Source organism: Pseudophryne corroboree, chromosome 4 (assembly GCF_028390025.1).
Source record: "Pseudophryne corroboree isolate aPseCor3 chromosome 4, aPseCor3.hap2, whole genome shotgun sequence".
In the NCBI taxonomy this organism is placed as follows: domain Eukaryota; kingdom Metazoa; phylum Chordata; class Amphibia; order Anura; family Myobatrachidae; genus Pseudophryne; species Pseudophryne corroboree.
The window spans coordinates 454,642,219-454,669,917 of record NC_086447.1 but is presented as its reverse complement, the minus strand read 5'-3'; positions in this window follow the sequence as shown (position 1 = coordinate 454,669,917).

Sequence of the window (27,699 nt, the reverse complement as noted above, 5' to 3'; positions counted from 1 at the left end):
ATTTTTACAACTGCACCCCTGAATTTTTACAGCATACAGGGCCAGTGTAATGTTATTTTAACAGCAGCACCCCTATATTTTTACAGCATACAGGAACAGTGTGCTTTTAATTTTTAACAACTGTACCCCTGAATTTTCCCAGCATACAGGGCCAGTGTAATGTTATTTTAACAGCAGCACCCCAATATTTTTACAGCATACAGAACCAGTGTGCTTTTAATTTTTAACAACTGCACCCCTGAATTTTCCCAGCATACAGGGCCAATGTAATGCTATTTAAACAGCAGCCCCCTATATTTTACAGCATACAGGAGGACAGTGCCCCTGTCCCCTGTATAACACAGTGACAGCCAGGACAGCAACACCCATGTACAGCTGCAGCACCTGTAACAGCACATGAAACACCAGTGACAGCCAGGATGGCCAGAACAGCCAGGGCAGCACCCCTAACACAGCACAGTTACACCACAGTGACTGCAGCAGCACCCCTACAGAGCACACACTAACCCCACCCGACACCACCACCCACAGCGAGACAGAGGTCTGTCTCCCTCACTCTCCAGAGTGAAAATGGTGGCAATGCTCGGCTGTTTATATGGACTCCAAAACCCGTGAGAATCTGACAGCGGGATGGTGATGTTTTGCCTCATTCTGGTTTCCAAGTCTGGTGGGAAGTCCTGAGCCAGACTCGGATTCTGGCTCAGAGCATGAAGTTTGGGGGAGTTCGGTTCTCAGTGAATCTTCAGCATACATCATATCCATCTCAGTATATGGCATATCCATCTCAGCATAGTCCATATCCATCTCAGCATACTCTATATCCATCTCAGCATAGTCCATATCTATCTCAGCATAGTCCATATCCATCTCAGCATAGTCCATATCCATCTCACCATACTCCATATCCATCTCAGCATAGTCCTTATCCATTCCAGCATACATCATATCCATCTCAGCATACATCATATTTATCTCAGCATACATCAGATTCATCTCAGCATATATCATATTCAACTCCGCATACATCATATCTCGGCATACATTATATACATCTCGGCAGGCGTAATATCCACCTCGACACATGTCATATCCACCTCGGCATATGTCATATCCATCTCAGCATATATCATATCCATTTCAGCATATTCCATATCCATATCGGCATACGTCATATCCATCTCAGCATATGTCATATCCATCTTAGCAAATGTCATATCGATCTCAGCAAACGTTATATCCATCTCAGCATCTATCATATCCCATATTCATCTCATCATGTACCATATCCATCTCAGCATACGTAATATCCATTTCAGCATACGTCTTATCCATCTCAGCATATATCATATCCATTTCAGCATATTCCATATTCATATCGGCATACGTCATATCCATCTCAGCATATGTCATATCCATCTTAGCATATGTCATATCGATCTCAGCAAACATTATATCCATCTCAGCATATATCATATCCCATATCCATCTCAGCAAACGTAATATCCATTTCAGCATACATCTTATCCATCTCGGCATATGTCATATCCATCTTGGCACACATCATATCCATCTCAGCACACATCATATCTATCTCAGCACATGTCATATCCATCTCAGCATATGTCATATCCATCTCAGCATACATCATATCCAGAAAGCATCAATTAGCTATATGACATATCCAGAAAGCTGTAATTTTGATTTGAATGGCCCCTCATAAAAATGCCACTAACATATATATTCGGGTTCCAAAAATTCTAAAAAGAGAGCTGTAAACATTAAGTAATATTGCATGCCAATATTTTAATTTTTATATATAGCACTCATTATAAACATGTGCATTATCTATATCTTTATGAGCAGCTTACACAATATACAGTGCAGATTGCTTACTTTATTTTACATTATATATAGAACAGTGCACATTTTACATGACTAAATATAGCACTTTGAGTCAAAAAGACAACTTTGAATAGTTTACATTGCTGAGAGTGTTGTACATAACTATTAGGGAGCAATTTGTAATTTGTAACGTTAACATAAATAGTTCAGATAGACTATGACTTAGGGGTCTACTCGTGAAGCAGTGAAAACAGTGGAGAAGTGAGCCAGTGGAGACGTTGCCCATGGTAACCAATCAGCATTGAACTATTATTTTTATTTTGCATACTATACAATTGTACAGAGCAGCTGATTGGTTGCCATGAGCAACTTCTCCACAGGCTCACTTGTCCACTCTTTTCACTGCTTCAAGAATAGACCCCTTAAGGCCTCCATACAGCAATACTGCAATTCCCGCCCTGGCTGGAACCCTTGACCGGATCCGTAGCTCAGCGACCAGCAATAATCGATGGTCCGTTCAGGGGGAATCACGGAAATTAAACATGCTAAAAATGCTTGGTTTGCAGATCATAACCATTTTAGGTCAGGATTAGGGAATAAGGATTTTTAACATTGGGACACTGCCCAAGTACATCTCTGATGTATGGGGTCCTTTACGTTTTATAAACAAAATGTTGTTTTTAAAAAAATGTATTTATATCATTAAATACAAAATTGTGCAACATATATTTAACAGCTAGAATATTATTACAATTTTGTTGCATTAATAAAAATATTTATAGAATAAACAGAATAAGTTCTTTTATTAACAAAAATAGTTACTGTGTCTTGAGCTTGGGATTTTTTTTAAAGCATTCTGAAGTGATTATGTTGTGTCATACAGTCCAACTTTTAACTCTTAGTCTTTAGATGGTAGAAAATGCTATTGACAGTTTTCATTTCAAAGTCTATTGTTCTCTATTCTTATGTTCGAGGAAGGTTGTAAAGGTGACTTTAGAACTCATATGGGTTCGTCAGTAAGAATGTTAGACATGCTCTTGTGCATATGGTTTAGAATCAGATCATTAAGTCTAAATGATCACTAATTTATAGCTTCAGCTGTTCTCTTTTCAAACTTTTTAAATGTAGGGAGCTGCAGAAAATATTTTCAACATTTTAATTTACGCTTGGAGAAATGTATGAAGTCAAATGTAAAAAAAAAATTTCATTCACAGTGAGAACTCTGCTTTGCAGGAGTTAAAAATAATACAATAACAATATTTGAAATTTACAGTAGTATACTAGTTAGTATATTTACACTGTTTGTATTAACTAAATAGTTCCCAAACTTTTTGGAATCACAGCACCCTGGAATATCAGAATGTATTTTTATGGTACCCTTAGGCCAAACGTTTCTTATTGAGAAATTTAGAAAGAAATACAGGTTGAGTATCCCATATCCAAATATTCCGAAATACGGAATATTCCGAAATACGGACATTTTTGAGTGAGAGTGAGATAGTGAAATCTTTGTTTTCTGTGGCTCAATGTACTCAAACTTTGTTTAATACACAAAGTTATTAAAAATATTGTATTAAATGACCTTCAGGCTGTGTGTATAAGGTGTATATGAAACATAAATGAATTGTGTGAATGTACACACACTTTGTTTAATGCACAAAGTTATTAAAAATATTGGCTAAAATAACCTTCAGGCTGTGTGTATAAGGTGTATAGGAAACATAAATGCATTCTGTGCTTAGACTTGGGTCCCATCGCCATGATATATCATTATGGTATGCAATTATTCCAAAATACGGAAAAATCCGATATCCAAAATACCTCTGGTCCCAAGCGTTTTGGATAAGGGATACTCAACCTGTATTACTTTAAGTAAATTGTGTTATATGTCATCCTTAGGTTCATTTGTGTGGTGAGGGACAAGATTGCTTCTGTTTGCCACATATTTTATGATTGGCAGTCACCAGCACTGGTTTTGCCTATTACAATGACCATAAATGATGTGCATTGGTCTTGGACCACTAATCCAAGGCACCCCAGCAAGTGTCCTGAAGCACCCCATGGTGCAACAGCACACTGGGGCAGATGTATTAACCTGGAGAAGGCATAAGGAAGTGATAAATTCATGATAAGTGCAAGGTGATAAACGCACCAGCCAATCAGCTCCAATATGTAAATTAACAGTTAGGAAGTAATTGGCTGGTGCGTTTATCACCTTGCACTTATCACTGGTTTATCACTTCCTTATGCTTTCTCCAGGTTAATATATCTGCCCCATAGTTTGAGAACCACTGTATTAGATATTAGAATCATCTGATACAGTATATACTTTGTGAAAGATAGAGCCATGTATCTTCTTATACCACTAGAGTCTGAGATGACAGCACATTTTGTGAATCTCCCATTTACTGTCTATCAAATACAGAGGAAATGAGGCAAGATTCTAAATGCAATAGTGTTACAATCATTAGCATTTATAAGAGAAATTGTAAAGTTATGAGGACAAATATACAGATTAAAGAAATTGCATAACAAAGTTGTATTTAATATCAACTTCTGGTTTTGACAGTACTGTTTTAGTAAAAAAATTGTTGATAAGTATATTGTCTACAGTGTCATAAAGGGAAACATCTGCTTGTGAGCAGCAATTCATTGAAGCAATTAGTAGCATATTCAATTAGCCATGGGTAATTACTATGTCGCCCCAATTCAATTGCTGGGAATTTACCCGAGATTTAATTCCCGATGGTGTACTTTCAGCTCCTGAAGCTACAAGGAAAACTCCACAAGAAAAAGGCACCATTGGGGGTTAACATACAGGCAGAACCCATTGATTCCACACTTTATACTGAATCAGTTATTTCTGTGCATTAATTACTGATTTTTGGCACATGAAGAAGGCCATTTCATTGAATAGACTTTCCCCTGTGCAGCACAGTCTTCAGTTATGATCCAATATATTCAACTAATTAAATGCATAAAAAGATAACTACCCTGACCCCTTCATTGCAAATGCCAGTTGGCACCCGCAGAAACATTCCCAGAGGAAGCAATACATTAATATTTGCAAGATCAAGATGTGATGTCCCAACAATGTCCTATTCCATTGAGCAAAAAAGTTTCATAACCAATTTGTGGTATGAGCCCAATAATATATTGATGTCTGGAGTTGGTGTTTGGATGTCTCTGAACCTGTGTCAGAGTCTGTGGTAACTGGAGCAGTGTTGTGCTGGAAGCTAAGTTCCCTCTCATAGATTTGGAAGAAGCTCTATTCTCAGAAGAGTCAGAAAATTAACCTAGCACCAGGTAGTTAACTAGACCCAGTGCAGAGGTGTGGTGGATTACCCCATAAGTCAGAGCCGGCCTTAGGTATAGGCAAACTAGGCAATTGCCTAGGGCATCTGGTATGCCTAGGGGCACAAGCAGCTTCTGCTGATTAAAATGATATGTGGCATGCCTATATTCTGTGTGTAGCATTTTGTATGCAGATACAGCCACAGATGCACACAGAATAGGCATGCCACATATCATTTTAATCAGCAGAAACTGCTTGTGCATCCTAGCCACATAGAAATTCAAATAAGATGCATTTTCATAAAAAAATGTGCACCCGACGTTAGCAGAGCTGCCAGTTGACTCACGCACGGAACTATATGTGTCATTATGTGTATAAGGGCATTAGTAATGTGTAACATATGTGTAAGGGGCACTATGTGTGTCATTAAGTGTATAAGGGAACTAATAATGTGCGGCATATGTGTAAGGCACATTATGGGGGAGATTCAATTCTTTTCACCCCTTTTCACACCCATTCTGTTTCTGCCCTCAGGATCGTAGTATCATTATTTCAGCTTGCTACCTCCGGAGTAGAGAGGCACCCTACCCTTTACACAGCTAAACCTGATCACTATGGGCGCAATATGCACAATAACGAAGATCATTTTAGAAGGAAATTGGGCGTGATATGTCATTTGAATCTCACCCAAAGTGTGTCATTATGGGCATTAACAATATGCGGCATATGTGTAAGGGAAATTATGTGCATAAGGGCATTTATAAGGGTTGGCATAATGTGTAAGGCGCATTATGTTTATAAGGACATTAATAATGTGTGTCATATGTGTAAGGGGCATTACTGTGTGGTATTATGTGTATAAATGCATTACCAATGTGTAGCATTATGTGTATAAGGTGCTCTACTGTGTGACGTAACGTATAGAAAGGGCACTACTGTGTGGTCTAATGTGAATAAGGAGCAATATGGTGTGGGGTAATGAGAATAAAGAGCAATATGGTGTGGTGTAATGTGAATAAGGAGCAATTCAGTGTGATGTTATGTGAATGAGGGGCACTACTGTGAGGAGTAACGTATATAAGGTAAAGTGGTACTACTGTGTGATGTAATGTGAATAAGGGACACTATCGCATTATAAATTGTGAATAAAGTTGAACTACTGTGAGGCATAAGTTGAATTGGGGGTACTATTGTGTGGCCATGCCCCTTGCCAGCAAACACACATACCTTTTTGGGTTGTGCGCCGAATGTGCACACTGTTCTTATATAAATTACAGGGGGTAGAAAAACAAAAAAAAGGACTGCTATGGGTGGGGGGTGATGGTGCTGGGAAAGGGGTGCAGGGTCAGAGGCGGAACTAGCGGCGGTGCTAGGGGGCACCAGACAAAATCTTGCCTAGGGCATCATATTAGTTAGGGCCGGCTCTGCCATAAGTGGACTTCTCCAGGGAAGGGTGTTTGGGTTTTCCTGCACCGTTCATGGTCCCCTGTCTGGGTTACCTGAGTTAGTGTAATGGTATCACTGATAATGAATAGGAACTGATGTAAACTATGAGATTAGGCTAAACCTGATGGTGACTTACTGTAAATAATCTTAGACTGGAATCCATGTAAACTGTGAATAGTATCAGACTAGAACCAATGGAGTCCATGAGTAATATTGGACTGGAACACATGGAGTCTGTGAATTATATCAGGCTGGACCATTAGAGATGTGTGTCGATATCAGATAGTAACCAATGGAGACTGTGATCATATTGGACTGGTACGGATGGAGACTGTGATGATATCAGACTGGAACCGATGGCTGAAGATATTGGGTTTGCACTGATGGCTGAAGATATTGAACTTGCACCAATGGCTAAAAATATTGGACTTGCACCGATGGCTGTAGATATCAGATGGCACAGATGGCTGAAGATATCGGGCTTGCACCAATGTCTGTAGATATCGGGCTTGCACTGATGGCTGAAGATATTGGATTTGTACTGATGGGTGAAGATATTGGACTTGCACCGATGGCTGAAGATATCGGACTTGCACTGATGGCTGTAGATATCAAACTTGTATCAATGGCTAAAGATATCGAACTTTCACCAATGGCTGAAGATATTGAACTTGCACCGGTGGCTGAAAATATTGGACTTGCAGCGATGGCTCAAGATATCAGACTTTAACTGATGGCTGAAGATATCAAACTTGCACAGATTGCTGTAGATATGGGACTTGCACAAATGGCTGAAGATATCAGAGTTGCACCAATTGGTGAAGATATCGGACTTGCACCGATGGCTGGAAATATTGGACGTGCACAGATGGCTGGAAATATCGGACTACACAGATGGTTAAGGAGTATCGGACATACCCTGAAGAGAGTCATTACTGGAATCAGGATTGCCAGGAACCAAGCAGGTATGCTGGGGAGTACAGAGACAAAGCTCACACGCAAAGCTGTGTGACTTATGCCACTGACACCCAGAGCACTGAGAAGCAGGAAGCTTTATACCTCTGGGCTTCACTAGATTGACTGGAAACATCATCTCATGTTGAGACTGCTTGGGATTGTAAATTACTCTTATGAATTAGAAAATACAATTCAGGTACGGGAAAGGGAGGGGGTAGTCTAAACTAGAAATACATCAGGGGTTAACCCCTGGTGTCCCCCAACACACCAAGCTGTACTTGTACCAAGACATGAAAGACTATATATATATATATATATATATATATATATATATATATATAATAGAAATCCAGATGTCTTGGTTACATACATTTGCAAATATATGATATGCCTCCAGGCCCAAACAAGGCTCATCTGGTGATGGTGGAACCTAACTCTAGGTCTGGGCCTTGTGTGCAGAACCCAAGGGATTAAAAAATCATCTGGGTAACTACAGACCTGTTAGTTTGACATCTGTAGTGGGAAAAATATTGGAAGGAATTCTAAGTGATAGCATACATGATTATTAGCAAGAACCAGTATGGGTTTGTGAGGGACAGATCATGTTAAACTAACTTAATTAGCTTCTATGAGGAAGTGAGCAATAATCTTGACCTTGGTAAAGCAGTGGATGTGGTCTACTTAGATTTTGCAAAAGCCTTCGATACAGTGCCTCACAGAAGACTGATCACCAAATTAAAGGAGCTTGGCCTAGGAAAAACTATTTGCACATGGATAAGTAACTGGCTGAATAACAGGGTACAGCGAGTAGTGGACAATGGGAAGTCCTCAAGCTGGACCCCAGTAGTCAGCGGAATACCACAAGGGTCCATACTCGGGCCACTACTGTTCAACATATTTATCAATGACCTAGAAATAGGCCTGGAAAGCAGTGTCAATCTTTGCAGATGATACTAAACTGTGTAGGGCAGAGGTTCCCAAACTGCATGCCGTGGCTCCCAGGGGTGCCTCGGGACACTTGCAGGGGTGCCCCGGGTTGGTGGTCCAGGACCAATTCAAATTATTCATAGTCTATATAATAGGCAAAACCAGTGCTGATGGCTGCCAGTCATAAAATATGTGGCCAAACAGAAGCAAATCTTGTCCCTCACCACACAACTGACCCTAAGGATGACATATAAATGCGATCTACTTAATGCAATATGTATTTCTAAATTTCTCAATAAAAAATGTTTGGCCTAGGGGTGCCGTGAAAAAAATTCTCATATTCTAGGGTGCCGTGATTCAAAAAAGTTTGGAAACCACTGGTGTAGGGTAAGTAATTTGGAAATAGATGTGGAGTCTCTGCAGAATGATTTATCTAAAATTGAAAACTGGGCGTCTAAATGGAGAATGAAGTTCAATATAGAAAAATGCAAGGTTATGCATTTCGGGACTAAAAACAAACTTGAATCCTACATATTAAATGGGGAAAGTCTAGGGGTAACAGTATTAGAAAAAGACTTGGGGGTACTCATTGATAATAGGCTTAGTAACCGTACATAATGTCAAAGTGCAGTACAGAAGGCAAGTAAGGTGCTAGCGTGCATAAAATGAGGAATTGAGACAAGGGACGAGGATGTAATCCTCCCACTGTACAAATCATTGGTACGTCCGCACCTGGAATATTGTGTTCAGCTTTGGGCACCACGGTATAAAAATGATATCGATGAACTCGAAAAGGGTTCAAAGGTGAGCTACTAAAGGAAAGGCTTACTAGGTTGAATATGTATATACTGGAAAAGAGGCGTCTAAGAGGAGACATTATTAATATCTTCAAATATGTAAAGGGGCACTACAAAGAGTTATCAGAGGAATTATTTATTAAAAGAACACTGTTTAGGACACGTGGGCACTCGCTGAGGCTGGAAGAGAGAAAATTCCGTACACAACGGAGGAAAGAGTTCTTCACTGTTAGGGCAATAAGAATTTGGAATTCCCTGCCAGGGAAGGTGGTAATGGTGGACTCTGTAAATGCATTTAAAAAATGATTGGATACATTTCTGATTTAAAATGATATCCAAGATTATAACATTTAAAATATTGACGTTGTTAATCCGGGTGTAGCATGATTAGAGTTGTTATCTAGTCATAAAACATTACTTCAGCAGGTACAGTAAAATCCACTCAACTTAATACAGGTTGAACACGATGGCCATTTTGCCTCTATTCAACCTCAATTACTATGTTACTATGTTACCCCACAAACCGGAAAAGGCCAGCTACCCTAGGGCAGCACAACGTGAGAAGGTAATGTGTTAATATACAAAATACAAAAATTAATATACTAGTGAAGGTGTAATTAAAAGACCAGAAGAATTAATACATGTGTTAAGGGGGTGCTAAATAAGATCTTGCAGTGTGCTACCCCAAAGCAGCCCAGCCCCACCAATTCAGGGGAAACTGCACCCCAGACTTGCCCCAGGTACTAATAATAATAACAACAACCCTTCCAGGTAATATATCATAATGCCACATGATAATGGCATCTGAGCAAATGTATCCGAATTGAGAGCTAACTTACCTGAAGATATCCCCAGGATCACCAAATAGCACTACAGAGATCACCTGGGGTGTGGTTCCCCCTGGATTGGAGGGGCAGGGCTGCTTTGTGGTAGCACACTGAATAAGGCCCTTGGATGCTTGTTTAGGTACTGTCAACCCAGAAAGTATGTATACATAATTAAAAATAAAAAACTGTCATAGTCAGTGGCTTTTTCATTATTATTCTATTAAATTGGATATCATTAAATAAGGGCTTATAATCAATAAAAATAATAAAATTAGGCATGCGGGGGTCAGCCGTTCCTGTTGTGCTTATAGCCACATTCAGTGGCTATAGGCCTTAGGGCAGTAGTTCCACAGTCCTGGCAACATGTGCTCCACTTTGCAGGTAATGGTGGTTCCAAGGAAATCTCTTCAAAGCAGATGGTCAATAGCTTACTGACTCCCCGAGAGGTGGCATATGCCACTACTTAGATGGAACGAAGGAATACGTTTATATTGGTTCCTGAGGCCATAGCATTACCTTACCAACCAGTCAGCCCTAGCCAGGGGTACCTGGGAGAGTGTAGATCCCCCTAATAAAGCCCCCTCCCCTTCCAGGGCTCCCAAGGCCAAGACTGAAGCTCAGGGCTTTCCTTGGCACCCCTAGATGGTGGGTGCTGATCTGATAGCTTTCAAGTGTAAAAATAAGTTTTAATATAGTCTTTTACAGGTGGAACAGCTGGTCCCAGGAAGTCTTCATCGCATGCAGGTACTTGGAGAACCACAAGTACAAGCTTGAAGGGCATTAAAGGGCCTTCTGGTACCTGTAGTCTCCGTGTAAAAACAAATATTGAAATAAATACAGGACAGGACCATGCAAATTAAACGTTTATGAAACACACATACATACTCACACTCACACATTCTCTGTAGCCCGTCAGTCCTCTTCTCCCGTAGAATGCAGCTTAACCAGTAAGGAAAAAAAAACTATTTCAGTGTAGATCATTCCTCTTCATTCCATGTTGTCATCCCAGCGTTAAAAAAAAAAACCTAGAGCCACACCGACAGACTTAGGAGATCTATGTGTAGCCACATACCTCTCCTTTCCTGAATGTCAGCCTCCACATGACTTGTGTCACTAGGAGACTGGTCAGCAAATCTAGGAGCAACACATAGTGCCACTCTGCTGATTCCCATACAGCAGAGAGTATTTGAGTGTCTTAAAAACAAATAGAATATCTGGAGAGATTCTAGCAAACTTTTGATAATATAGATAAAAAATATTGTCTGTATTTGTGATGGTGCCTTAGTCTGCTGTTCTGCCTGTTATCTATCTGCATCTATCTGTTTCCTGACCCAGATCATTTGCCTGACTACTATGGTCTTCAAAACCCCAACCTCAGCTTGCCCCCTGGGGAGTAAATTTTCTAAGAATCATATCTCACCCATGTTTGCCCATGATTAAACATGGGTGATATCAATCAGACACAGTCAATTTTTCTAAACTAAAATATGGGAATTTATTATGTTCCCGTGTTTTAGTTAATCATGTTTCTGATGGTATGTGTCCTTGTTTGGCTGCCATCTTTAATGGCATCCAAACACTCCCAAACATGAAGCCTGCACAGATCAGTGAGATCTGTACAATGCTTTAGTGTTAAAATTAAAAAAAAAAACAAGGTCAAAAAAACAAAAAACAAGCAAAACCAGCTCTTTTAGCCGGTCCTGGTTCTAAAAATACAGGGGGAAAAACTGTGTGAGGTCCTCCTGTATTTTAAGAACCAGCACTGGGCTCTTTGATCAGTACTTGTTCCAAAAATACAGGGGGGAAAATACGTAAGGGCCCCCTGTATTATTTAAACCGGCACCTGTCTCGACTAGCCAGGGTGGTAATGCCACAGCCAGGAGATACACTTATATTGGTCCCCTGGCCATGACATTAACTCCCCCTAACTAGTCAGCCCTTGCCAGGGTTGTCTGGGGGAGTGGGTACCACTGCAATAAAGGGGTGCTCCCCTTAAAGACACCTAAAACCAGGGCTGAAGCCCAGGTTAATCCGTGATAGTAAAACTTTAATAATCACTCTTGCACAGTCACACATAATTACCTACAATACCTGTAGCCATTTACTTCAACTTGTCCAGTAGCATACATTTAACCTGTAAAAATAAATTCCATACTCACTTATTCCAAGTGTAGATCACGTTGTCCTCTTTAGTTCATGTAAGCATCCCAGGGACTTAAAAAATAACACAGTGTATGTATTAGCACATAAACTACCTGTATGCGAATGAGCTGGACATGGGTGACTTCAGTCATTAGAAGACCCATTGCAGTCTATGGTGAGAACAGCTACATTGTAACCTATGATGTTGACCACAATGTTCACCTCTATTAACCTTGTGGTTAGAGATACTGTAAAATCCACAAGGTTAATAGAGGTTACACAGGGAAGCCTACATGGACCTCACTGATATGCGCATGCTTCTCTGAAGTGGACGTCTATTTGAACAGTGCATTGTAATCCAAGTTTTCACGGATGTGTTTACAGACCTGATTCTTGGTAAATCCTTGTGTTTCAGTGTTGAGCATGGAAATTATATCTGAATTTGGTATATTTGATCATATATAGCCATGTCCATCTGTGTTTTGTGCTTCTATCTGAACAAACACTCCAGTGTTTGTTATTTAGTCAATTTCTGTGTTTGAAAATTTTATGAAACATTCACATGTTTGCCAACTCTGGCAAGCATGGAGCTTAGTAAATTTACCCCTTGGACTCTGCTTTGAATTCTCCGAGAGCAATATGGATTACCCAGAGATGTGCGCAAAATGGAAGCTTTAACAAGAACAAATCCCTACACGGGTGTCACCACACCCACCAAAGTCAAAATGTATACATAAATTATGGAAAATATAACTCGTATAAGCGTTATTAATAGAAAAAAATAAGGAAAATTATATGTTCCTTATGTGTCCTTAAGGTCCTGATTTATTTATCCTTCTTTTCACTTGAAAAGATTTTTCATTGATGAGTTGTTAGGTTCGATGAGAATGTAAAAAAAGATGCATGCTCATGTTTTGGATCTGGATTGGTTTGCCAAAACCACCCTTTCGTGTTTTGGTTTTGGATCTGGATGATTTTTGATAAAAACAGCTAAAATCACATAATTTGGGGGTAATTTTGATCCTATGGTATTATTAACCTCAATGACATTCATTTCCACTCATTTTCAGTCTATTCTGAACACCTCACAATATTGTTTTTAGGCCAAAAGATTGTACCGAGGTGGCTGGATGACTAAGCTAAGCGAAACAAGTGTACGGCACAAACACCTGGCCCATCTAGGAGTGGCACTGCAGTGACAGACAGGATGGCACTTAAAAAAACTAGGCCTGAAACAGCACATCATGCAAAGAAGAACAAGAGGTACAAGGAGGTAGCTGTATGAATAAGCTAAGCGACACAAGTGTGCGGCACAAACAACATGGGGCGTGCTGGGATTTGCCCAGATGTAATACATGCACAATATTGCTGGCACAGGAGAGCATACCTCTAAACCACACACACACATGGCAAAGCCTGTAAAATTAATTTGGATAATAATAACCCTTTTATTTGGAGCTATTATAATAATATGCAGCACAAGCTAGAATACCCCTACACCACACAGGGCAAACCCTGTAAAAATTATTTGGATAATAATATAAGTAATGTATATATAATCCTTTTATTTGGAGTAAATAATATACAGCACAGTACACCACCACTGGACTTATGGCAGCACAAGACACCACCACTGGACTGATGCAGCACAAGACAGCATAACTGGACTGGACTTATACAGCTTACAGCTTTACCCCTGGACTTGTACGGCAGTGTCAGACAGGATGGCACTTTAAAAAACTAGTCCCCAAACAGCACATGATGTAAAAAAGAAAAAGAGGTGCAAGATGGAATTGTCCTTGGGCCCTCCCACCCACCCTTATGTTGTATAAACAGGACATGCCCACTTTAACAAACCAATCATTTCAGCAACAGGGTCTGCTACACGACTGTGGCTGAAATGACTGGTTTGTTTGGGCCCCCACCAAAAAAGAAGCAATCAATTGCTCCTTGCACAAACTGGCTCTACAGATGCAAGATGTCGACCTCATCCTCATCCTCCATTTCCTCACCCCTTTCAGTATGTACATCCTCATCATCACAGAGTATTAATTCGTCCCCACTGGAATCCACCATCACAGGTCCCTGTGTACTTTCTGGAGGCAATTGCTGGTAAAGGTCTTCCTGAGGGAATTTACAATTCATTTTGATGAACATCATCTTCTTCTCCAAATTTTGTGGAAGTAACCTCGTACGCCGATCGCTGACAAGGTTACCGGCTGCACTAAACATCTTTCAGAGTTCACACTGGAGGGGGGGGGCAACTTAGGTAAATAAAACAAGTTTGTGCAAGGGCATCCAAATTGCCTTTTTCCTCCCAGTATACATACAAACTGTCTGACATGCCTACTTGGATGCTGTCACTAATATAATCCTTCACCATTCTTTCAATGGTGTCAGAATCATATGCAGTGACAGTAGACATGTCAGTAATTGTTGGCAGGTCCTTCAGTCTGGACAAGAATTTAGCACTTGCCCTGCATCACCACCAGCAGGTGGACTAGGAACTCTTATCCTTTTCCTCTTAGCCCCAGTTGCGGGAGAAAATGAAAGAGGAGCTGTTACATAGTAACATAGTATTTGAGGTTGAATAGAGGCAAATTGCCCATCGTGTTCAACCTGTTTTAAGTTGTGATGATTCTACATACTTGCTAAATAATGTTTTATGACTAGTTAGCTACTATAACTCATGTTACCCCCGGATTAACCACGTTGATATTTTAAGTATTATAACCTTGGATAGCTTTTTCATTCAGAGTCCGCCATTACCACCTTCCCTGGCAGGGAATTTCACATCCTGATTGCCCTAACAGTGAAGAACCCTTTCCTCCGTTGCGTTCAGAACTTTCTCTCCTCCAGTCGCAGTGAGTGCCCACGTGTCCTAAACTGTGTTCTTTTAATAAATAATTCCTCTGATAACTCTTTGTGATGTCCCTTTATATATTTGAAGATATTAATAATATCTCCTCTTAGGCGCCTCTTTTATAGTGTATACATATTCAGCCTAGTAAGTCTTTCCTTATAGTCCAGTCCTTCTAGGCCTTTAATCAATTTATTAGCTCGCCTTTGAACACTTTCAAGTTCACTGATGTCTTTTTTATACAATGGTGCCCAAAACTGAACACAATATTCCAGTTGCGGACATACCAATGCCTTATACAGCGGCATGATTACATCCTCGTCCCTTGTCTCCATTCCCCTTTTTATGCACACTAGCACCTTACTTGCCTTCTTTACTGCGTTTTGACATTGTGTACGGTTATTAAGCCTATTATCAATGAATACCCCCAAATCTTTTTCCAACTCTGTTTCCCCTAGGCGTTTCCTATTTAATATGTAGGATGCAAGTTTGTTTTTAGTCCCAAAATGCATAACCTTGCATTTGTCTGTATTGAACCTCATTTTCCATTTTGACACCCAGAGTTCAAGTTTAGATAGATCATTCTGCAAGGACTCCACATCCAATTCTGAATTAATTACCTTACACAGTTTAGTATCATCTGCAAACATTGACACTGTGCTTTCCAGGCCTATTTCTAGGTCATTGATAAATATGTTGAACTGTAGTGGTCCGAGTACAGACCCTTGTGATATTCCGCTGACTACTGGGGACCAGGTTGAGGACTTCCCATTGACCATTACTCGCTGTACCCTGCTATCAAACCAGCTGCTTATCCATGTGCAAATAGTTTTTCCTAGGCCAATCTCTTTTAATTTGATCATCAGTCTCCTGTGAGGAACTGTATCGAAGGCCTTTGCAAAATCTAGGAAGACCACATCCACTGCTTTTCCTTGATCAAGATTATTGCTCACTTCCTTGTAGAAGCTAATTATGTTAGTCTGACATGACCTGTCCCTCACAAACCCCTGCTGGTTCTTGCTAATAATCCTAGCGGACTTTAGAAACTTCTGTATGACATCCCTTAGAATTCCTTCCAATATTTTCCCCACTATAGATGTTAAACTAACTGGTCTGTAGTTTCCCGGAAGATTTTTGGATCCCTTTTTAAATAATGGCACTACCTCAGCTATACGCCAATCCTTCGGTACCATGCCTGATCTCATTGAACTATTGAAAATCAAGTATAGGGGTCTTGCTAGTTGTGAACTAAGCTCCATAAGAACCCTCGGGTGAAGTCCATCAGGACCAGGTGATTTATTAATCTTAATTTTGCTTAGTCTCTCCAGGACTACTTCTTCGCTTAAACAAGTATCTAACCATGAAAGCAAGAAAAAGATAAGTGAAAGTGCACAAATATATAGTAACCGACTGCTGTTTTGATACAAATTGGTAATTTATTACTAATTGAATTTAAAATCATAAAAAACACACAATAAAACAAAGGTAATTACCATAAGACCAACAGACATTCATAGGGTTAATACCACATAGATTATTATCCGCTCCACACAGACTGATGCTTTGGTTAATAAATGGCTCCTTTTGAAGATGGCTTAATGCATGCACCCATTTAAATTAGAACAAATATGTATATATCTCCTTCAGCTGATATACTCAGAGTCTATGCACATGTGTGAACAGAATATGGTTAGTTTTAGTCCCAAGCATTAACTGTTAGTTGTGCAGAAAATGAATCACAAGGAAACCTTGATTGCATGCACTGATGATTAATGGGAATTATAGGATAATTCTCTTTCAGCTGATGAATTTGATTTTATGTACACATGTGAACACAGTAATACCTCCAGGTCGGCTGAGTGCTGGTTAGTATGATAGTTACAAAAATTAGTGTAAACACACGCCACTTAAAAGGTAGGTACTGGCTATTGTAATGGTGTTGTTTATACTTCACCCTTTAGTAATCTCAGGAGCGCTCCCGTGTTGTATGGAACCCGTGTGTCCTCCTATAGTTCCTCCTGCCTGGTCCCCACTTGCCGGGGTCCTGATGTCGGTTGCAGGGGATGGGGGGCTTTTTAGCTGTATCCACGGGTCCGTGTAACCGTGGCGGCTGTGGAGGAGTGGAAATGCTTGTGTGTGTCGCGTGCCGCGACTTCCGGTTTCGGGCTTCCGGCTTCCGTTTTTTTGCGTTCCACTTGCGGTTCACCAGAAATGAGTCACCTGATGCGTTTTTCAGCCCACAAAGATGGCGGTTTCCTCAGAGTATCTAACCATGAATCATTACTGTCACAATTGTTATGCTCTACTCCCACCATCAGTTCTTCACTGGTGAATACTGATGAAAAGAATTTGTTCAGTATTTCCGCTTTTATTTCGTCATCATTTATCAATTCTCCTAATTCATCTTTTAATGGACCTATATTCTCCTTTTTTAACCTTTTACAGTTTATGTATTTAAAAAACTTTTTAGGATTGGTTTTAGGCAAGTTTACGTTTCTCCTCAGACCATTTAAATTTATTTTTTGGGGTCTTTTTACTAAACTTTGGCTTTTTGGATTTTACATGCCCTCTACTATCACATTGGGCATCGGCCTTGGCAGACGACGTTGATGGCATTTCATCGTCTATGTCATGACTAGTGGTAGCAGCTTCAGCACTAGGAGGAAGTGGTTCTTGATCTTTCCCTATTTTATCCTCCAAATTTTTGTTCTCCATAATTTTTCTGGAGTTATATAACAATATGCGGTACAGGAGAGCGTACCTCTATACCACACAGGGCAAACCCTGTGAAAATTATTTGGATTACATATTATTAACCCCTTTATTTGGAGTAAATAATATACAGTACAGGACAGTATCACTGAACTTATATGGCAGCACCACTGGTCTGGACTTATACAGCAGTACCACTGGAATTATACAGCAGTATCACTGGATTAATACGGCAGTACCACTGGACTGGATTTATACGGCAAAATCACTGGATTTATGCGCCAGTACCACAGGACTTATATAGAAGTATCACTGGAATTATACGGCAGTATCACTGGAATTATATAGCAGTACCACTGGACTTATACGGCAGTACCACTGGACTGGATTTAAACAACAGTATCACTGGACTTATATGTCAGTACCTCTGGAATTATACGGCAATATCACTGGAATTAAACAGCAGTATCACTGGAATTATATGGCAGTACCACTGGACTTATACGGCAGTACCACTGGACCGGACTTATACGCCAGTACCACTGGATTTATACACCAGTACCACTGGAATTATACAACAGTATCACTGGAATGTTATGGCAGTATCACTGGAATTATACGGCAGTATCACTGGACTTATGTGGCAGTACCACTGGACTGGATTTATATGGCAGTATCACTGGATTTATACTCCAGTACCACTGGAATTATACAGCAGTATCACTGGAATTATACGGCAGTACCACTGGACTTATGCGGCAGTATCACTGGAATTATACAGCAGTACCACTGGACTTATACGGCAGTACCACTGGACTGGATTTATACTCCAGTATCACTGGATTTATATGCCAGTACCATGGAATTATATGGCAGTATCACTGGAATTATACAGCAGTATCACTGGATTTATACATCAGTACCACTGGAATTATACGGCAGTATCACTGGAATTATACGGCAGTACCACTGGACTTATACATCAGAACCATTGGACTGGACTTATATGGCAGTATCACTGAACTTATACGCCAGTACCACTGGATTTATATGGCAGTATCACTGGAATTATACGGCAGTATCACTGGAATTATATGACAGTACCACTGGACTGTATTTATACGGCAGTATCACTGGACTTGTATGCCAGTACCACTGAAATTATACAGCAGTATCAATTGACATATGCGGCAGTATCACTGGACATATACAGCAGCACAGGGACACCACCACTGTACTGATGCAGGACAACATAGTACCATTGCAATGGACTGGACTTATACAGCAGCTCTGGACATATGGCACCAGAGGACACCACCATTGTGACTGGACTGATGCAGCACAATACACCACCACTGAATTGATGCAGCAAAACACAGCACCACTGGACTGGAATTATACAGCAGCACTGGACATATGGCAGCAGAGGACACCACCACTGTGACTGGACTGATGCAGCACAAGACACTACCATTGTACTGATGCAGGACACTGGGGATGGAGACACATCCTCTTGCTACACTCTCCAATGCCAGAGTGAAAATGGTGGTGACGCACAGCTCCTTATATGGAATCCAAACCCAGCAAGAATCCGACAGCGAGATGATGACGTTTGTAAACGTCGGTTTACATACAGGAATAAAAGCAACACTTTAAAAACACATTAAATACACTTTAAAATGGAGCCGCTGTTGCCGCTTGTGATCAAACCTTAGCCTACGTACTTTCTACACCGCTAGGGTACAAAGCCCCGTACTGTGTACATACTTTGCGTACAAATGCCGCGCTGGCCGTACAAAGTACACGCAGTGCGTACACACCCAAAGACACGCCGTGAGCACTCTGCAGCTACATGTGTGACTGTAATACACTTATAACCTTAACAGAGAAAAGAGACACGACACCAGATTGTATTTAAGATGCTGGGTTCCGACACACCAACATATAATTGCTGAAAGGGGGTTACAATAACAACAATACAATACAATACAAAAATGGCTACAGTCAATGGTACATACGTTTGTTTTCGCCAGCGCCACGCGGTCCCGGTGCTCAGGTCTATCAGGCAAGATGACCCTTCAGAGAGAGAGATTACCAACCGGCTAGGCAGTTTGGCTTTTTATACAGTGGATCAAAACATAATACAATAGACACTGTGTGCTCTTCTTCCATTGGTTCGGGGGTGGGACATATCCTGTCACTGAAGATCATTGGTCAGCTCAAGAGGTGGGCAATGGCTAAGACTTGAGATGTGATTTCTGTTGTTTGCATCTGAGTTCCCGCCCAATGACCAGTTAAACCCATCACATTAATCAAACATAAATCTGGTATTATTAATAACTTATTGTTGCAATATGTGACAATATTCTTATACCCACCAGATTAATGTTTACATGACTCTAAACAATATGATCCCACACATGATATGATTATCTATTTTCATCCTCAAGATATACATATCTTGATGAAGTCTGAGGACGAAACGCGTTGGGTGTACCTCCACTGACTCTCCATCTTCAAAGATAAGCATCATTTTCACCATCCTAAAATACTCTTTATCAGTATAAAATTGTTTTTACTGGTTTTACGTGATTTTGGATTCTAGCTAAATTATACACTTTTTTATCTATTATATCCTTTTATGTTTTAAAAATTTTTGCATATCAAGTTTTTACCTACTTTTTTATCCCATCATTATGTTATAAATTGTATAAATAAATATATTGTTACCCCTTTTTTAAAACCGTATCCTGCTATATTCTTCATAGTTATATTAATTTGGCAGACACTGCAAGTCGCTGGTACCCCTATTCCCCCATTCTTTTCCACATTTTAAAGGCAGCTTATCACTGCTGATTATTTAGGGGTTAGCTGACACCTTACATTTTCAAAAGGAGTGTCTGTAACTAATATATTATATATTGTTTTAATAAGTATCTACTCACACACACCTGTGGCACCATACCCCCACTACCCATATATATATATATATATATATATATATAGGTGAGAGGCGGTAAAGCAATCAGCGGCACTCAGGGTCTTGTGGTATCAAACAGATGTATTAAGGAATCACTGCATGAATGCCAACGTTTCGGGACACACACGTCCCTTTGTCAAGGTGAATTCACCTTGACAAAGGGACGTGTTTGTCCCGAAACGTTGGCATTCATGCAGTGATTCCTTAATACATCTGTTTGATACCACAAAACCCTGAGTGCCGCTGATTGCTTTACCGCCTCTCGTCTAATCCATTTGTACCAAAGGGAACCGGGGCACACTTTTTCCCTCAGCGGGAGTGCCGGTCCACGCAAGAATTGTATATATATATATATATATATATATATATATATAGGAATGGGTCGGCACTCACGTTACTGTCCCACAGAAATGCTCCGGTGCCCTCCTTAAGTCAAATGGACTCCAACATAACACCCATGAAGGCGGCACTCGCAAGACTTCCAATGGAGGAATAATGAGATGGACAGCGTCTGTGGTTCAACGTTTCATTCTAATGGACTTTTCTCAATGTCTTGAAAAAAGTCCATTAGACTGAAACGTTGAACCACAGACGCTGTCCGTCTCATTATTTCTCCATTGGAAGTCTTGCAAGTGCCGCCTTCGTGGGTGTTATGTTATTTATATATATATATATATATATATACACATACACACACACTCCGGTTATTACAATTTGTTAGGATATATATATATATATGCACAATGTGTCTGGCACTCACGCTTGGAAGATTTCAACAGGTCTGGTGCACAACCTCTAAAACGAGTATATGGATCCCACACAATGGCTCGCCAGGCAGCACCTATAGAGGAAGTGACGCGCGAGTGAGGTCAGCACCTGCGGGCTGCGGCGGTTGGCTGTGAGACGCTGTGGGGAGTGTTGCTATGCAACCATTCCCCGACGTGAGAAGGCCGCGCCCACCCTGCCCGGATGCTGTTCTCGGCAGTTAGTGTGACAGCTGTGGAGTTTAGCACCTGTGGCTGGGGGACAACGTATCCTGCTCATTTATTGGTGTTTGGTAAGAGATTGTTTTGTATATATATGTCTTTCTGTGTTAGTGCTGGTTGTGTCTTGATAAAAGGGAGAAGTCCCTGAAACGTTGATCGTACCGGCTGTGGTGGTGTCAGTTATTATTCGCCGAGTGCCTCCATTGTGTGGGATCTATATATATATATATATATATCCAAGAGTTTAGACTATGAATGTTATTACCTCAGATTTCTAAATTTCTGGTTTGTAATTTGTTAGCTATTGCTAATTGAGTTTCTCTTCAGTCAACCTAGGTTCCTGGATATTGGGGGTAATTCTGAGTTGATCGCAGCAGGAACTTTTTTAGCAGTTGGGCAAAACCATGTGCACTGCAGGGGAGGTAGATATAACATGTGCAGAAAGAGCCATAAACCTTCACTTGAAAGTCTGGACCATCCCCTATTACAATCCAGAACAATATCTACTTTGGAGGACTTTGCATCTAAACTGAACTGATGAACTTTGCCTACCGCACTGCATGAGGAGCTCACCATCTATCATTTGGAGCAACATACCCTCTAGCGGTAAAGTTATACCATTGGACACTTGCATACCTCCTATACATTTGTTTATGCTGGACTTACCTACTATTGGGAAAAAAAATTGGAACGGACTTCCTATATGTAACTATTACCTTTACTCCTGGCACATTGGGTAACCCTGGTTTTACTTACTGTGCTATGTGTACATTTTAACGTTTTATTATTGGTGCATGCAATATATGGTGTATATATTTCTATACCCTAGCGTATTTATTTTTAATATTAAATCTTGAAATACCAGATATATTATTATTGTCATCATATGCAACAGTTTAGCGCAGCCTCATTCTGTTTTTTTGTTTATCTCTGTGGGAGTGACTTCCCGTATTTATAAGGCTGCTGCTCGGCACAGCATCCCATACCAAAGCGCCCGAGAACCTTGGGTAACCTTTCTTTCTACACCTGTTTAAGTCCTTACCCACTAATGAGTGGTAATCACTCAATGGATGTCGGTCCATGTCGATATTAATGTTGGACTGACATTTCTGGATGCACCCATCTTCAACTATGTTCTCACAATTCCTACAAATACAATATTCATCAGACAATAAACCTTCACATTGCCTCTGAGCTCCATGACTACCCGAGCGCTTACTGATACCAGTCTTTACTCGAGTGATGTGCTGCTCCTGAGATCCTACAAATTCGTACTTGCCATCAGAACCCATTCCAGATCCCTGCTCAACCTCTCTGGGACCCTCACCAAAACAAATTGTCCTGATCAAGAACAGAATTACTAGTACAACCCGAAACGCAGTCTCTTGTGGTAGATCCATTTTGTTTAGGGGAAAGAAGGAAAAATAAGAAGGAGAAAAGAAAGGAAAATACAGGGGGGGGGGGTTGAAAAAAAATGGTGCGATAACCACCTTGGCCTTGTTGCTCTCTGTGCTCAGGTGCCTTTCAACAGTCCTGCCTCTCAACTTTCCCAGAACAATCACTCTAGTGATACGAGGTTCTCGTCACCTTGCTCTTTGAACACACAGTTCTCTCCGGGTCAGCGACCTTTTTGCAGTGGGATGAGTGGACCCAAGTCTCTCTTTCAGCTACCTTCAATGCTGTCAGGCTGGTTAACAAGACTTGGTACAGTACTTTCCACTTGTCTATGAGGCAACCTGAGCGTATGAAATTTCGAATCATCACATAATCCCCAGGCTCAATGTCATGACAATAACTGTTTGGTAGGTCAGGAATCACCAGCTTTAGATTTCTTTGTTGATTTCTCAGCTGCTGGCTCATCCCAACCAAATATTTCACAGTCACTTCATTAATGCATTTCAAATCATCCTGGGGGTCTATCATTACATGAGGTTGTCGACCAAAAAGAATTTCAAAGGGTGATAAGTTAAGTGGAGACCTGGGAGTGGTTCTGATGCTGTACAACACTAGTGGCAGAGCTTCTGGCCACAACAATACAGTTTCAGCCATCACTTTGCTCAGCTTGTTCTTAATAGTGCTGTTCACTCTCTCTACCTTTGCACTCGCCTGTGGTCGGTACGGAGGATGTAGCTTGCTATTAATTCCCATCAGTTTGCACATGACCTGAAAGACTTCACCTGTAAAATGGGTACCCCTATCACTTTCAATCATTCTAGGGATACCATATCTGCACACAAATTCCTGCACAATTTTCTTTGCAGTGAATGTAGCAGTATTTGTGGCAGCAGGGAACGCTTCTACCCAGTTGGAAAACACATCGATACATACTAACACATATTTCAAATTCCTACAGGGTGGTAACTGTATGAAGTCGATTTGTATTACCTGTAGGAGGGATATGGGATTGCTCTGTTGGTATTGTCTTACCAATATTCTTCCTCAAGCAAGTAAAACATGTCATTGCTCTTTTACCTGCATGAGAAGAGAATCCTGGTGCACACCAATAGGCTCTTACCAGCTTGCACATACCCTCTTTGCCCAGATGAGTCAGACCGTGTGCCGCCTCAGCTACACTTGGAAGATATGCTCTTGGGGCCACTGGCTTACCGTGTCCACCTGTCCAAAGTCCTGAGGACTCCTGACCATACCCCTTTGACCTCCATACCACCTTTTCCTGTAGGGAACACAAATTTTGCATTTCAATTTACTATCGTGTGTTATCAGTTGTGTGAAGTAAACCGTCTCTGGATGAGAGAAAAGAGGGGAATAATAGTTAAAAAAAAAAGGAAAATGTCAGGTTTGGCATTCACCAACAGGCTGTCACACCATCATGCATATCGGTGTCTGTACACAGTCTCCCTTCACCAGTATTCTCATTCTTCACCCTTTGTGCATGACCAGGCACATTGCAGTAATACTGGTGTCATCGTGCTGGTGATATATACTGGATTTGGGCAGAACTCTGACGGACCGAGTAGGCATATGGTGTTTGAACTGTAATCGGGTCCATGTATTGTACCCTCCTGTTGGTGAACGTAAGAGATGAGGAGGAAACTTTGAAGAAAAATCACATAGAGGTTAGTAACAGATAAGTTTGTAGAGGCAAAGAGGGTTTTATAAAATTTGACAACTGGATTGGGCACTATGGGGAATGACTTTTCTACTAGGTCTACACCCCTTAAAAAAAATTCTATGTGTCGTATCTCTACTGGGACTATCCCAGCCATCAATCCAGTGTCCTGTCCATCCTAAGTTCATAGGGAACCCAGTATCTGTGAGATCATTTCCTCTACCTGTGATGGACATGAATCTAGAACAGTGAAATGCAATATTAGTCTTCGTGGGTATCCAACATACTTTGTACTTCCTGGGCGGGAATACGCTATATGTATACCATATCTAACAAAGCTCCTGATTAGTTAATCAGGGGCCATTTCTGCTAGAGAAAGAAGCAAATGTTTAGAGGCCCTGTCTTAACCCCAGCAAGTTTTGTTAAAAGGGTAAAGTTGCATTTATTCCGTTCTTCCCATTAACTGAATCTGTGTTTTCTATATGGCTCGTGATTCCTTACTATATGTCCCTTGATCCCGTCTATGTGTTTAATAATGTGGCTTGTTTTCTCTGTCTAGGGGTCTATATTGACTATATGTCCTACTATTCCTACAGTCCCCTGCAAAATGTCCTTCCTTTTTACAGTAGAAACATATTCTCGGTCTTTTCCAAACAGCAGAGGTCTGGGGTTTGGGCTGATGGGGCTTTTCTGTCAGAGCCTGTAGACTTACTGTCATCAGCTTCTCCTTCTGTTGTTCTCTGCGCCTAGCAATATTCTTGTGGTGCTCAATTGCGCACTCTCTAAGACAAGCTACTGTGACCCCTCTCCAATTAGGCAAAGATGTTTGCACCCTGTCCCTCAATGTCTTATTGAGCCCATCCATTAGCACAGAGACAGCCACCTCCCTGTAATTTGCATCGTTCCCTGTATCCGATACCCCAATGCATCTATCCATTATTTGCAGAGTCCGATGGAAATATTCAGATGCCATTTCATTTTCTCTCTGTTTTATGGAGAAAATTCTTCTCCACTTAACAGTAGTGGGGAAATACAACTCTAGTTGCATATTTATGCGCTCCACGTTCTCCTGATTGTGTTCGCCAATCATAGGACCATCCGACTCTAATCTACAATCAGTGATACATTTTTGGGTGTCAATATAAGGGGGTAGGCATGCTTTCAAAAGTATCCGCCAATCTTTGTTTGCTGGTTCATATGCATTACACAGACCCTTTACATACTTCTGACATCTGGCTAAATGCTTCTGGGGATAAGGGAATTCTGAAATGATTGACCGAAGTTCTGATCTGGACCACAGGCAATACATTGCATTATTCCTGGTGAGGATTACTCCCTGACTATCGGTTCCCCCATTGGAAGTTACTATTTCCAAGACAGGATGTAATCCTACCATTCTATTCCTAATTTGCTCACTGTGAGGTGTTAATGTCTCTGTGTAATGAACAGTCTCACACTTACCGATGTCTGAGATCTCACCAGTCCTTTCAGTGGGGGATACTGTTACTGCTCTTACTGGTTGGACAAGCCCCACCTGGGTTTCATGCAAGGTGACTGCCTGAATGAGAGCTGCGATTTAGCTGGGTCCTTCATCTTCCTGGGACCTATAACCTTGGAGAGACTACAAAACAGGATACAACTTGCAAAAATTAGGGTTAATACATTGCTCTTGTATTCTACTATCATTTACCGATATACAATTGACTGTAGCCATCTTTTCTCCTTCGACCTGTGTCGGCAATGGTGTGTTCATACACCCATTCCTGCTAGGTTTGGAACTTGCTTTGCGAGTTTGTTCCCTTTGCACCTCCCCCTCTTGTTGCCATAGGTTTAAACAATCGTTATGTCTGATCCTTTGTTTTATGGATTTAATCAGACATATTTTACCACCTACATTCTGCAGTACCTCTGGTTCAAAGCTGCCCACCCTAGGGAATGATACCCTATCTTTGTCAGTCATACGTACCCATTCGTCACAATAAACTTCAGCGTGTGGACTATATTTCCCACACATGATAAACCTTGCTGACCCTTTTGGCCTCAATTCTTCAGCCTGAACCCTGCATAAACGTCTCTCACTTGAGCAACTGGCTCCCATGTTTGTGGGTCTTTTTAATAACTAAAAAGTCCCACAAATACTAAAATACTCAATGCAAGTAGATGGTGGAAGTATCTCCGAGCACCTTCCACTCGCTCTCACCCATGCTGGCCAGTACTACGATACACTGTCGATAGTGGATTGCGATGTACCCAACTTAGGGCTCCTATAAGACCTTACAGCACCGTAATTTCTCTCGGTGGATGTTCTGTTGGAATATTTTCCTGAGAGAGGCAGCGAAAAATTCCTTTTCAATATCTTTCCACTGGAATTTTTTTGTAGGGTGAAAAACAGAGATTAGATAACTATTGTTCACCCTTTCCAGTGGAAGCCCACCAGGAAGATTTCCAGACGTTATCAAAGAAAAACCCCTTTGTCTATACAATCACGTCTGTGTATGCTTTTCCACAGTGCATATGACACAATGGTATCCCGTTGTGCTGTGTAAAACACACGGACATGCAATGCAATCGCACAGCCTATAGATACTAGTTATCTATCTGCCCTACGATTGCTGTAGACCACCTAGAAACACCTAGACCACTCTAGATCACCTAGTTGTATGGTACACCTAGACCACTCCAGATCACCTAGACCACCTAGTTCTGATCACGCAAGGTAGTGAACCCTACACCACCGGGCCTCTACTAACCCAGTGTTCCACTACAGGATCCCGAATTCCCGGGTTCAGCTCTACTCACTCCGCTTTCAAAAATTTTCACTCTTTCTGATCGGCAACTTTTCCCCCAGAGGCATTACA